Below are 14,547 nucleotides of genomic sequence, written 5' to 3'. Positions count from 1 at the left end.
TCATATGCTGGACCTCCAGGAATTTGGGCAAAATGGCCTGTTAGCTCAGATGGTTAGAGCGTGGTGTTAATAACACCAAGGTCACAGGTTCTATCCCTGTACAGGCCAAGTTTAATTGTTTGTAAAAAGATTAATTTTTCTTTTGTCTCATTTTTGACTGTTTATCACCTTGGATGAAACGCTGCTTGAAGGATTGGATGAATACATTTGATATAGTTGTAGAATTAATTATTATTCTGAAAGCTCCTGGAATATCTATTAATGGTTCTAAGTTCTAACGCTAAGTAACTAAATCTCTTATTTATTGCAATTTATTGAGGTCATTTTTGTTTTGTCTTGTGATGAAATATAAAGATAGTATGATTGTAAACAGCTGAATATAAGCTTTCCAATTATCCCGGGTTAACAATCAGTACCACTTCATCATCTGCTATTTCTTCAATAGTATGCTATATATTTAGTGAGCCTATTAGTTTAGTCTTTAGAGCATAAAGGTAAAAATGCCAAGGACATACTTTCAATCAATCTCCAAGCCAATACTTGAAGCTCCTTTAATGTTGAAAATAGATGTATTTTCTTCTGTATCATGTGTATCTCTATATTTTCTTTGAGGGGAAGCCTGTTAGCTCAGATGGTTAGAGCGTGGTGCTAATAACACCAAGGTCACAGGTTCTATCCCTGTACAGGCCAAGTTTAATTGTTTGTAAAAAGATTAATTTTTCTTTTGTCTCATTTTTGACTGTTTATCACCTTGGATGAAACGCTGCTTGAAGGATTGGATGAATACATTTGATATAGTTGTAGAATTAATTATTATTCTGAAAGCTCCTGGAATATCTATTAATGGTTCTAAGTTCTAACGCCAAGTAACTAAATCTCTTATTTATTGCAATTCATTGAGGTCATTTTTGTTTTGTCTTGTTGATGAAATATAAAGATAGTATGAATGTAAACAGCTGAATATAAGCTTTCCAACTATCCCGGGTTAACAATCGGTAGCACTTCATCATCTGCTATTTCTTCAATAGTATGCTATATATTTAGTGAGCCTATTAGTGTAGTCTTTAGAGCAAAAAGTTAAAAATGCCAAGGACATATTTTCAATCAGTCTCCAAGCCAATACTTGATGCTCCTTTAATGTTGAAAATAGATGTATTTTCTTCTGTATCATGTGTATCTCTATATTTCCTTTGAGGGGAAGCTGATAGAATGATAAATGAATCAATTGCATATAGGTGATGAATTGTTATTTATTGCTAAAACACATGGAAAAACATTAATGGTTCTAAGTTCTAACACTAAGTATGAACATCTCTTTTGTATTGTAATTTTTTTTAAGTCATATTAGTTTCTTCATGTTGATATTATATATTTATAACTTCATGGTAAACCTCTGAAATTAAGCTTTCCAAATCTCCCGGGTTAACTATCATTAACACTTCTTCATATGCTGGACGTCCAGGAAATTGTGCAAAACGGCCTGTTAGCTCAGATGGTTAGAGCGTGGTGCTAATAACGCCAAGGTCACAGGTTCGATCCCTGTACAGGCCAAGTTTAATTGTTTGAAAAAAGAGTAATTTTTCTTGTGTTTCATTTTTGACTGTTTATCACCTTGGATCAAACACTGCTTGAAGGATTGGACGAATACATTTGATATATTTGTAGAATTCATTATTATTATGAAAGCTCCTGGAATATCTATTAATGGTTCTAAGTTCTAACTCCAAGTAACTAAATCTCTTCTTTATTGCAATTCATTGAGGTCATTTTTTTTTGTCTTGTTGATGAAATATAAAGATAGTATGAATGTAAACAGCTGAATATAAGCTTTCCAACTATCCCGGGTTAACAATCAGTAGCACTTCATCATCTGCTATTTCTTCAATAGTATGCTATATATTTAGTGAGCCTATTAGTTTAGTCTTTAGAGCAAAACGTTAAAAATGCCAAGGACATACTTTCAATCAGTCTCCAAGCCAATACTTGATGCTCCTTTAATGTTGAAAATAGATGTATTTTCTTCTGTATCATCTGTATCTCTATATTTCCTTTGAGTGGAAGTTGATAGAATGATTAAATGAATCAATTGCATATAGGTGATGAATTGTTATTTATTGCTAAAACACATGGAAAAAACATTAATGGTTCTAAGTTCTAACACTAAGTATGAACATCTCTTTTGTATTGTAATTATTTTAAAGTCATATTAGTTTCTTCATGTTGATATTATATATTTATAACTTCATGGTAAACCTCTGAAATTAAGCTTTCCAAATCTCCCGGGTTAACTATCATTAGCACTTCTTCATATGCTGGACCTCCAGGAATTTGGGCAAAACGGCCTGTTAGCTCAGATGGTTAGAGCGTGGTGTTAATAAAACCAAGGTCACAGGTTCTATCCCTGTACAGGCCAAGTTTAATTGTTTGTAAAAAGATTAATTTTTCTTTTGTCTCATTTTTGACTGTTTATCACCTTGGATGAAACGCTGCTTGAAGGATTGGATGAATACATTTGATATAGTTGTAGAATTAATTATTATTCTGAAAGCTCCTGGAATATCTATTAATGGTTCTAAGTTCTAACGCTAAGTAACTAAATCTCTTATTTATTGCAATTTATTGAGGTCATTTTTGTTTTGTCTTGTTGATGAAATATAAAGATAGTATGAATGTAAACAGCTGAATATAAGCTTTCCAATTATCCCGGGTTAACAATCAGTAGCACTTCATCATCTGCTATTTCTTCAATAGTATGCTATATATTTAGTGAGCCTATTAGTTTAGTCTTTAGAGCATAAAGGTAAAAATGCCAAGGACATACTTTCAATCAATCTCCAAGCCAATACTTGAAGCTCCTTTAATGTTGAAAATAGATGTATTTTCTTCTGTATCATGTGTATCTCTATATTTCCTTTGAGGGGAAGCTGATAGAATGATAAATGAATCAATTGCATATAGGTGATGAATTGTTATTTATTGCTAAAACACATGGAAAAACATTAATGGTTCTAAGTTCTAACACTAAGTATGAACATCTCTTTTGTATTGTAATTTTTTTAAAGTCATATTAGTTTCTTCATGTTGATATTATATATTTATAACTTCATGGTAAACCTCTGAAATTAAGCTTTCCAAATCTCCCGGGTTAACTATCATTAACACTTCTTCATATGCTGGACGTCTAGGAAATTGTGCAAAACGGCCTGTTAGCTCAGATGGTTAGAGCGTGGTGCTAATAACGCCAAGGTCACAGGTTCGATCCCTGTACAGGCCAAGTTTAATTGTTTGAAAAAAGAGTAATTTTTCTTGTGTTTCATTTTTGACTGTTTATCACCTTGGATCAAACACTGCTTGAAGGATTGGACGAATACATTTGATATATTTGTAGAATTCATTATTATTATGAAAGCTCCTGGAATATCTATTAATGGTTCTAAGTTCTAACTCCAAGTAACTAAATCTCTTCTTTATAGCAATTCATTGAGGTCATTTTTTTTTGTCTTGTTGATGAAATATAAAGATAGTATGAATGTAAACAGCTGAATATAAGCTTTCCAACTATCCCGGGTTAACAATCAGTAGCACTTCATCATCTGCTATTTCTTCAATAGTATGCTATATATTTAGTGAGCCTATTAGTTTAGTCTTTAGAGCAAAAAGTTAAAAATGCCAAGGACATACTTTCAATCAGTCTCCAAGCCAATACTTGATGCTCCTTTAATGTTGAAAATAGATGTATTTTCTTCTGTATCATCTGTATCTCTATATTTCCTTTGAGTGGAAGTTGATAGAATGATTAAATGAATCAATTGCATATAGGTGATGAATTGTTATTTATTGCTAAAACACATGGAAAAAACATTAATGGTTCTAAGTTCTAACACTAAGTATGAACATCTCTTTTGTATTGTAATTATTTTAAAGTCATATTAGTTTCTTCATGTTGATATTATATATTTATAACTTCATGGTAAACCTCTGAAATTAAGCTTTCCAAATCTCCCGGGTTAACTATCATTAGCACTTCTTCATATGCTGGACCTCCAGGAATTTGGGCAAAACGGCCTGTTAGCTCAGATGGTTAGAGCGTGGTGTTAATAAAACCAAGGTCACAGGTTCTATCCCTGTACAGGCCAAGTTTAATTGTTTGTAAAAAGATTAATTTTTCTTTTGTCTCATTTTTGACTGTTTATCACCTTGGATGAAACGCTGCTTGAAGGATTGGATGAATACATTTGATATAGTTGTAGAATTAATTATTATTCTGAAAGCTCCTGGAATATCTATTAATGGTTCTAAGTTCTAACGCTAAGTAACTAAATCTCTTATTTATTGCAATTTATTGAGGTCATTTTTGTTTTGTCTTGTTGATGAAATATAAAGATAGTATGAATGTAAACAGCTGAATATAAGCTTTCCAATTATCCCGGGTTAACAATCAGTAGCACTTCATCATCTGCTATTTCTTCAATAGTATGCTATATATTTAGTGAGCCTATTAGTTTAGTCTTTAGAGCATAAAGGTAAAAATGCCAAGGACATACTTTCAATCAATCTCCAAGCCAATACTTGAAGCTCCTTTAATGTTGAAAATAGATGTATTTTCTTCTGTATCATGTGTATCTCTATATTTTCTTTGAGGGGAAGCCTGTTAGCTCAGATGGTTAGAGCGTGGTGCTAATAACACCAAGGTCACAGGTTCTATCCCTGTACAGGCCAAGTTTAATTGTTTGTAAAAAGATTAATTTTTCTTTTGTCTCATTTTTGACTGTTTATCACCTTGGATGAAACGCTGCTTGAAGGATTGGATGAATACATTTGATATAGTTGTAGAATTAATTATTATTCTGAAAGCTCCTGGAATATCTATTAATGGTTCTAAGTTCTAACGCCAAGTAACTAAATCTCTTATTTATTGCAATTCATTGAGGTCATTTTTGTTTTGTCTTGTTGATGAAATATAAAGATAGTATGAATGTAAACAGCTGAATATAAGCTTTCCAACTATCCCGGGTTAACAATCGGTAGCACTTCATCATCTGCTATTTCTTCAATAGTATGCTATATATTTAGTGAGCCTATTAGTATAGTCTTTAGAGCAAAAAGTTAAAAATGCCAAGGACATATTTTCAATCAGTCTCCAAGTCAATACTTGATGCTCCTTTAATGTTGAAAATAGATGTATTTTCTTCTGTATCATGTGTATCTCTATATTTCCTTTGAGGGGAAGCTGATAGAATGATAAATGAATCAATTGCATATAGGTGATGAATTGTTATTCATTGCTAAAACACATGGAAAAACATTAATGGTTCTAAGTTCTAACACTAAGTATGAACATCTCTTTTGTATTGTAATTTTTTTAAAGTCATATTAGTTTCTTCATGTTGATATTATATATTTATAACTTCATGGTAAACCTCTGAAATTAAGCTTTCCAAATCTCCCGGGTTAACTATCATTAGCACTTCTTCATATGCTGGACTTCCAGGAAATTGTGCAAAACGGCCTGTTAGCTCAGATGGTTAGAGCGTGGTGCTAATAACGCCAAGGTCATAGGTTCGATACCTGTACAGGCCAAGTTTAATTGTTTGAAAAAAGATTAATTTTTCTTGTGTCTCATTTTTGACTGTTTATCACCTTGGATCAAACACTGCTTGAAGGATTGGATAAATACATTTGATATAGTTGTAGAATTAATTATTATTCTGAAAGCTCCTGGAATATCTATTAATGGTTTTAAGTTCTAACGCCAAGTAACTTAAACTCTTATTTATTGCAATTTATTGAGGTCATTTTTGTTTTGTCTTGTTGATGAATTATAAAGATAGTATGAATGTAAACAGCTGAATATAAGCTTTCCAACTCTCCCGGGTTAACAATCGGTAGCACTTCATCATCTGCTATTTCTTCAATAGTATGCTATATATTTATTGAGCCTATTAGTTTAGTCTTTAGAGCATAAAGTTAAAAATGCCAAGGACATACTTTCAATCAGTCTCCAAGCCAATACTTGATGCTCCTTTAATGTTGAAAATAGATGTATTTTCTTCTGTATCATGTGTATCTCTATATTTCCTTTGAGTGGAAGTTGATAGAATGATTAAATGAATCAATTGCATATAGGTGATGAATTGTTATTTATTGCTAAAACACATGGAAAAAACATTAATGGTTCTAAGTTCTAACACTAAGTATGAACATCTCTTTTGTATTGTAATTATTTTAAAGTCATATTAGTTTCTTCATGTTGATATTATATATTTATAACTTCATGGTAAACCTCTGAAATTAAGCTTTCCAAATCTCCCGGGTTAACTATCATTAGCACTTCTTCATATGCTGGACCTCCAGGAATTTGGGCAAAATGGCCTGTTAGCTCAGATGGTTAGAGCGTGGTGTTAATAACACCAAGGTCACAGGTTCTATCCCTGTACAGGCCAAGTTTAATTGTTTGTAAAAAGATTAATTTTTCTTTTGTCTCATTTTTGACTGTTTATCACCTTGGATGAAACGCTGCTTGAAGGATTGGATGAATACATTTGATATAGTTGTAGAATTAATTATTATTCTGAAAGCTCCTGGAATATCTATTAATGGTTCTAAGTTCTAACGCTAAGTAACTAAATCTCTTATTTATTGCAATTTATTGAGGTCATTTTTGTTTTGTCTTGTTGATGAAATATAAAGATAGTATGATTGTAAACAGCTGAATATAAGCTTTCCAATTATCCCGGGTTAACAATCAGTACCACTTCATCATCTGCTATTTCTTCAATAGTATGCTATATATTTAGTGAGCCTATTAGTTTAGTCTTTAGAGCATAAAGGTAAAAATGCCAAGGACATACTTTCAATCAATCTCCAAGCCAATACTTGAAGCTCCTTTAATGTTGAAAATAGATGTATTTTCTTCTGTATCATGTGTATCTCTATATTTTCTTCGAGGGGAAGCCTGTTAGCTCAGATGGTTAGAGCGTGGTGCTAATAACACCAAGGTCACAGGTTCTATCCCTGTACAGGCCAAGTTTAATTGTTTGTAAAAAGATTAATTTTTCTTTTGTCTTATTTTTGACTGTTTATCACCTTGGATGAAACGCTGCTTGAAGGATTGGATGAATACATTTGATATAGTTGTAGAATTAATTATTATTCTGAAAGCTCCTGGAATATCTATTAATGGTTCTAAGTTCTAACGCCAAGTAACTAAATCTCTTATTTATTGCAATTCATTGAGGTCATTTTTGTTTTGTCTTGTTGATGAAATATAAAGATAGTATGAATGTAAACAGCTGAATATAAGCTTTCCAACTATCCCGGGTTAACAATCGGTAGCACTTCATCATCTGCTATTTCTTCAATAGTATGCTATATATTTAGTGAGCCTATTAGTGTAGTCTTTAGAGCAAAAAGTTAAAAATGCCAAGGACATATTTTCAATCAGTCTCCAAGCCAATACTTGATGCTCCTTTAATGTTGAAAATAGATGTATTTTCTTCTGTATCATGTGTATCTCTATATTTCCTTTGAGGGGAAGCTGATAGAATGATAAATGAATCAATTGCATAAAGGTGATGAATTGTTATTTATTGCTAAAACACATGGAAAAACATTAATGGTTCTAAGTTCTAACACTAAGTATGAACATCTCTTTTGTATTGTAATTTTTTTAAAGTCATATTAGTTTCTTCATGTTGATATTATATATTTATAACTTCATGGTAAACCTCTGAAATTAAGCTTTCCAAATCTCCCGGGTTAACTATCATTAGCACTTCTTCATATGCTGGACGTCCAGGAAATTGTGCAAAACGGCCTGTTAGCTCAGATGGTTAGAGCGTGGTGCTAATAACGCCAAGGTCACAGGTTCGATCCCTGTACAGGCCAAGTTTAATTGTTTGAAAAAAGAGTAATTTTTCTTGTGTTTCATTCTTGACTGTTTATCACCTTGGATCAAACGCTGCTTGAAGGATTGGATGAATACATTTGATATAGTTGTAGAATTAATTATTATTCTGAAAGCTCCTGGAATATCTATTAATGGTTCTAAGTTCTAACGCCAAGTAACTAAATCTTCTATTTATTGCAATTTATTGAGGTCATTTTTGTTTTGTCTTGTTGATGAAATATAAAGATAGTATGAATGTAAACAGCTGAATATAAGCTTTCCAACTATCCCGGGTTAACAATCGGTAGCACTTCATCATCTGCTATTTCTTCAATAGTATGCTATATATTTAGTGAGCCTATTAGTGTAGTCTTTAGAGCAAAAAGTTAAAAATGCCAAGGACATATTTTCAATCAGTCTCCAAGCCAATACTTGATGCTCCTTTAATGTTGAAAATAGATGTATTTTCTTCTGTATCATGTGTATCTCTATATTTCCTTTGAGGGGAAGCTGATAGAATGATAAATGAATCAATTGCATAAAGGTGATGAATTGTTATTTATTGCTAAAACACATGGAAAAACATTAATGGTTCTAAGTTCTAACACTAAGTATGAACATCTCTTTTGTATTGTAATTTTTTTAAAGTCATATTAGTTTCTTCATGTTGATATTATATATTTATAACTTCATGGTAAACCTCTGAAATTAAGCTTTCCAAATCTCCCGGGTTAACTATCATTAGCACTTCTTCATATGCTGGACTTCCAGGAAATTGTGCAAAACGGCCTGTTAGCTCAGATGGTTAGAGCGTGGTGCTAATAACGCCAAGGTCATAGGTTCGATACCTGTACAGGCCAAGTTTAATTGTTTGAAAAAAGATTAATTTTTCTTGTGTCTCATTTTTGACTGTTTATCACCTTGGATCAAACACTGCTTGAAGGATTGGATAAATACATTTGATATAGTTGTAGAATTAATTATTATTCTGAAAGCTCCTGGAATATCTATTAATGGTTTTAAGTTCTAACGCCAAGTAACTTAAACTCTTATTTATTGCAATTTATTGAGGTCATTTTTGTTTTGTCTTGTTGATGAATTATAAAGATAGTATGAATGTAAACAGCTGAATATAAGCTTTCCAACTCTCCCGGGTTAACAATCGGTAGCACTTCATCATCTGCTATTTCTTCAATAGTATGCTATATATTTATTGAGCCTATTAGTTTAGTCTTTAGAGCATAAAGTTAAAAATGCCAAGGACATACTTTCAATCAGTCTCCAAGCCAATACTTGATGCTCCTTTAATGTTGAAAATAGATGTATTTTCTTCTGTATCATGTGTATCTCTATATTTCCTTTGAGTGGAAGTTGATAGAATGATTAAATGAATCAATTGCATATAGGTGATGAATTGTTATTTATTGCTAAAACACATGGAAAAAACATTAATGGTTCTAAGTTCTAACACTAAGTATGAACATCTCTTTTGTATTGTAATTATTTTAAAGTCATATTAGTTTCTTCATGTTGATATTATATATTTATAACTTCATGGTAAACCTCTGAAATTAAGCTTTCCAAATCTCCCGGGTTAACTATCATTAGCACTTCTTCATATGCTGGACCTCCAGGAATTTGGGCAAAATGGCCTGTTAGCTCAGATGGTTAGAGCGTGGTGTTAATAACACCAAGGTCACAGGTTCTATCCCTGTACAGGCCAAGTTTAATTGTTTGTAAAAAGATTAATTTTTCTTTTGTCTCATTTTTGACTGTTTATCACCTTGGATGAAACGCTGCTTGAAGGATTGGATGAATACATTTGATATAGTTGTAGAATTAATTATTATTCTGAAAGCTCCTGGAATATCTATTAATGGTTCTAAGTTCTAACGCTAAGTAACTAAATCTCTTATTTATTGCAATTTATTGAGGTCATTTTTGTTTTGTCTTGTTGATGAAATATAAAGATAGTATGATTGTAAACAGCTGAATATAAGCTTTCCAATTATCCCGGGTTAACAATCAGTACCACTTCATCATCTGCTATTTCTTCAATAGTATGCTATATATTTAGTGAGCCTATTAGTTTAGTCTTTAGAGCATAAAGGTAAAAATGCCAAGGACATACTTTCAATCAATCTCCAAGCCAATACTTGAAGCTCCTTTAATGTTGAAAATAGATGTATTTTCTTCTGTATCATGTGTATCTCTATATTTTCTTCGAGGGGAAGCCTGTTAGCTCAGATGGTTAGAGCGTGGTGCTAATAACACCAAGGTCACAGGTTCTATCCCTGTACAGGCCAAGTTTAATTGTTTGTAAAAAGATTAATTTTTCTTTTGTCTTATTTTTGACTGTTTATCACCTTGGATGAAACGCTGCTTGAAGGATTGGATGAATACATTTGATATAGTTGTAGAATTAATTATTATTCTGAAAGCTCCTGGAATATCTATTAATGGTTCTAAGTTCTAACGCCAAGTAACTAAATCTCTTATTTATTGCAATTCATTGAGGTCATTTTTGTTTTGTCTTGTTGATGAAATATAAAGATAGTATGAATGTAAACAGCTGAATATAAGCTTTCCAACTATCCCGGGTTAACAATCGGTAGCACTTCATCATCTGCTATTTCTTCAATAGTATGCTATATATTTAGTGAGCCTATTAGTGTAGTCTTTAGAGCAAAAAGTTAAAAATGCCAAGGACATATTTTCAATCAGTCTCCAAGCCAATACTTGATGCTCCTTTAATGTTGAAAATAGATGTATTTTCTTCTGTATCATGTGTATCTCTATATTTCCTTTGAGGGGAAGCTGATAGAATGATAAATGAATCAATTGCATAAAGGTGATGAATTGTTATTTATTGCTAAAACACATGGAAAAACATTAATGGTTCTAAGTTCTAACACTAAGTATGAACATCTCTTTTGTATTGTAATTTTTTTAAAGTCATATTAGTTTCTTCATGTTGATATTATATATTTATAACTTCATGGTAAACCTCTGAAATTAAGCTTTCCAAATCTCCCGGGTTAACTATCATTAGCACTTCTTCATATGCTGGACGTCCAGGAAATTGTGCAAAACGGCCTGTTAGCTCAGATGGTTAGAGCGTGGTGCTAATAACGCCAAGGTCACAGGTTCGATCCCTGTACAGGCCAAGTTTAATTGTTTGAATAAAGAGTAATTTTTCTTGTGTTTCATTCTTGACTGTTTATCACCTTGGATCAAACGCTGCTTGAAGGATTGGATGAATACATTTGATATAGTTGTAGAATTAATTATTATTCTGAAAGCTCCTGGAATATCTATTAATGGTTCTAAGTTCTAACGCCAAGTAACTAAATCTTCTATTTATTGCAATTTATTGAGGTCATTTTTGTTTTGTCTTGTTGATGAAATATAAAGATAGTATGAATGTAAACAGCTGAATATAAGCTTTCCAACTATCCCGGGTTAACAATCGGTAGCACTTCATCATCTGCTATTTCTTCAATAGTATGCTATATATTTAGTGAGCCTATTAGTGTAGTCTTTAGAGCAAAAAGTTAAAAATGCCAAGGACATATTTTCAATCAGTCTCCAAGCCAATACTTGATGCTCCTTTAATGTTGAAAATAGATGTATTTTCTTCTGTATCATGTGTATCTCTATATTTCCTTTGAGGGGAAGCTGATAGAATGATAAATGAATCAATTGCATAAAGGTGATGAATTGTTATTTATTGCTAAAACACATGGAAAAACATTAATGGTTCTAAGTTCTAACACTAAGTATGAACATCTCTTTTGTATTGTAATTTTTTTAAAGTCATATTAGTTTCTTCATGTTGATATTATATATTTATAACTTCATGGTAAACCTCTGAAATTAAGCTTTCCAAATCTCCCGGGTTAACTATCATTAGCACTTCTTCATATGCTGGACGTCCAGGAAATTGTGCAAAACGGCCTGTTAGCTCAGATGGTTAGAGCGTGGTGCTAATAACGCCAAGGTCACAGGTTCGATCCCTGTACAGGCCAAGTTTAATTGTTTGAAAAACGAGTAATTTTTCTTGTGTTTCATTCTTGACTGTTTATCACCTTGGATCAAACGCTGCTTGAAGGATTGGATGAATACATTTGATATAGTTGTAGAATTAATTATTATTCTGAAAGCTCCTGGAATATCTATTAATGGTTCTATGTTCTAACGCCAAGTAACTAAATCTTCTATTTATTGCAATTTATTGAGGTCATTTTTGTTTTGTCTTGTTGATGAAATATAAAGATAGTATGAATGTAAACAGCTGAATATAAGCTTTCCAACTATCCCGGGTTAACATCGATAGCACTTCATCATCTGCTATTTCTTCAATGGTATGCTATATATTTAGTGAGCCTATTAGTTTAGTCTTTAGAGCAAAAAGTTAAAAATAGCAAGGACATATTTTCAATCAGTCTCCAAGCCAATACTTGATGCTCCTTTAATGTTGAAAATAGATGTATTTTCTTCTGTATCATGTGTATCTCTATATTTCCTTTGAGGGGAAGCTGAAAGAATGATAAATGAATCAATTGCATATAGGTGATGAATTGTTATTTATTGCTAAAACACATGGAAAAACATTAATGGTTCTAAGTTCTAACACTAAGTATGAACATCTCTTTTGTATTGTAATTTTTTTAAAGTCATATTAGTTTCTTCATGTTGATATTATATATTTATAACTTCATGGTAAACCTCTGAAATTAAGCTTTCCAAATCTCCCGGGTTAACTATTATTAGCACTTCTTCATATGCTGGACTTCCAGGAAATTGTGCAAAACGGCCTGTTAGCTCAGATGGTTAGAGCGTGGTGCTAATAACGCCAAGGTCACAGGTTCGATCCCTGTACAGGCCAAGTTTAATTATTTGAAAAAAGATTAATTTTTCTTGTGTCTCATTTTTGACTGTTTATCACCTTGGATCAAACACTGCTTGAAGGATTGGATGAATACATTTGATATAGTTGTAGAATTAATTATTATTCTGAAAGCTCCTGGAATATCTATTAATGGTTCTATGTTCTAACGCCAAGTAACTAAATCTTCTATTTATTGCAATTTATTGAGGTCATTTTTGTTTTGTCTTGTTGATGAAATATAAAGATAGTATGAATGTAAACAGCTGAATATAAGCTTTCCAACTATCCCGGGTTAACATCGATAGCACTTCATCATCTGCTATTTCTTCAATGGTATGCTATATATTTAGTGAGCCTATTAGTTTAGTCTTTAGAGCAAAAAGTTAAAAATAGCAAGGACATATTTTCAATCAGTCTCCAAGCCAATACTTGATGCTCCTTTAATGTTGAAAATAGATGTATTTTCTTCTGTATCATGTGTATCTCTATATTTCCTTTGAGGGGAAGCTGATAGAATGATAAATGAATCAATTGCATATAGGTGATGAATTGTTATTTATTGCTAAAACACATGGAAAAACATTAATGGTTCTAAGTTCTAACACTAAGTATGAACATCTCTTTTGTATTGTAATTTTTTTAAAGTCATATTAGTTTCTTCATGTTGATATTATATATTTATAACTTCATGGTAAACCTCTGAAATTAAGCTTTCCAAATCTCCCGGGTTAACTATTATTAGCACTTCTTCATATGCTGGACTTCCAGGAAATTGTGCAAAACGGCCTGTTAGCTCAGATGGTTAGAGCGTGGTGCTAATAACGCCAAGGTCACAGGTTCGATCCCTGTACAGGCCAAGTTTAATTATTTGAAAAAAGATTAATTTTTCTTGTGTCTCATTTTTGACTGTTTATCACCTTGGATCAAACACTGCTTGAAGGATTGGATGAATACATTTGATATAGTTGTAGAATTAATTATTATTCTGAAAGCTCCTGGAATATCTATTAATGGTTCTAAGTTCTAACTCCAAGTAACTAAATCTCTTCTTTATTGCAATTCATTGAGGTCATTTTTTTTTGTCTTGTTGATGAAATATAAAGATAGTATGAATGTAAACAGCTGAATATAAGCTTTCCAACTATCCCGGGTTAACAATCAGTAGCACTTCATCATCTGCTATTTCTTCAATAGTATGCTATATATTTAGTGAGCCTATTAGTTTAGTCTTTAGAGCAAAAAGTAAAAAATAGCAAGGACATATTTTCAATCAGTCTCCAAGCCAATACTTGATGCTCCTTTAATGTTGAAAATAGATGTATTTTCTTCTGTATCATGTGTATCTCTATATTTCCTTTGAGGGGAAGCTGATAGAATGATTAAATGAATCAATTGCATATAGGTGATGAATTGTTATTTTTTGCTAAAACACATGGAAAAAACATTAATGGTTCTAAGTTCTAACACTAAGTATGAACATCTCTTTTGTATTGTAATTTTTTTAAAGTCATATTAGTTTCTTCATGTTGATATTATATATTTATAACTTCATGGTAAACCTCTGAAATTAAGCTTTCCAAATCTCCCAGGTTAACTATCATTAGCACTTCTTCATATGCTGGACTTCCAGGAAATTGTGCAAAACGGCCTGTTAGCTCAGATGGTTAGAGCGTGGTGCTAATAACGCCAAGGTCATAGGTTCGATCCCTGTACAGGCCAAGTTTAATTGTTTGAAAAAAGATTAATTTTTCTTTTGTCTCATTTTTGA

The 14,547-nt window shown here is 32.1% G+C and overlaps 7 non-coding genes across 7 annotated transcripts; all 7 read left to right on the top strand.

Moving 5' to 3' along the window:
• Positions 1–1,477: 1,477 nt before the first annotated feature.
• TRNAI-AAU (transfer RNA isoleucine (anticodon AAU)) lies at positions 1,478–1,551 on the top strand. The gene has a single exon. It is a non-coding gene; the product is annotated as a tRNA-Ile (tRNA).
• A 1,649-nt stretch (positions 1,552–3,200) lies between these two features.
• On the top strand, positions 3,201–3,274 carry TRNAI-AAU (transfer RNA isoleucine (anticodon AAU)). The gene has a single exon. It is a non-coding gene; the product is annotated as a tRNA-Ile (tRNA).
• Positions 3,275–7,813: 4,539 nt separating this feature from the next.
• TRNAI-AAU (transfer RNA isoleucine (anticodon AAU)) lies at positions 7,814–7,887 on the top strand. Its single transcript has one exon. It is a non-coding gene; the product is annotated as a tRNA-Ile (tRNA).
• A 3,094-nt stretch (positions 7,888–10,981) lies between these two features.
• On the top strand, positions 10,982–11,055 carry TRNAI-AAU (transfer RNA isoleucine (anticodon AAU)). Its single transcript has one exon. It is a non-coding gene; the product is annotated as a tRNA-Ile (tRNA).
• Positions 11,056–11,842: 787 nt separating this feature from the next.
• Positions 11,843–11,916, top strand: TRNAI-AAU (transfer RNA isoleucine (anticodon AAU)). The gene has a single exon. It is a non-coding gene; the product is annotated as a tRNA-Ile (tRNA).
• A 786-nt stretch (positions 11,917–12,702) lies between these two features.
• TRNAI-AAU (transfer RNA isoleucine (anticodon AAU)) lies at positions 12,703–12,776 on the top strand. The gene has a single exon. It is a non-coding gene; the product is annotated as a tRNA-Ile (tRNA).
• A 786-nt stretch (positions 12,777–13,562) lies between these two features.
• TRNAI-AAU (transfer RNA isoleucine (anticodon AAU)) lies at positions 13,563–13,636 on the top strand. The gene has a single exon. It is a non-coding gene; the product is annotated as a tRNA-Ile (tRNA).
• The last annotated feature ends 911 nt before the right edge of the window (positions 13,637–14,547 follow it).

This window comes from Lissotriton vulgaris, chromosome 12 (genome assembly GCF_964263255.1).
Source record: "Lissotriton vulgaris chromosome 12, aLisVul1.2, whole genome shotgun sequence".
NCBI classification, from domain to species: domain Eukaryota; kingdom Metazoa; phylum Chordata; class Amphibia; order Caudata; family Salamandridae; genus Lissotriton; species Lissotriton vulgaris.
Note: the sequence above shows the minus strand (reverse complement) of the source record. Positions and strands in the feature narration are given on the sequence as shown.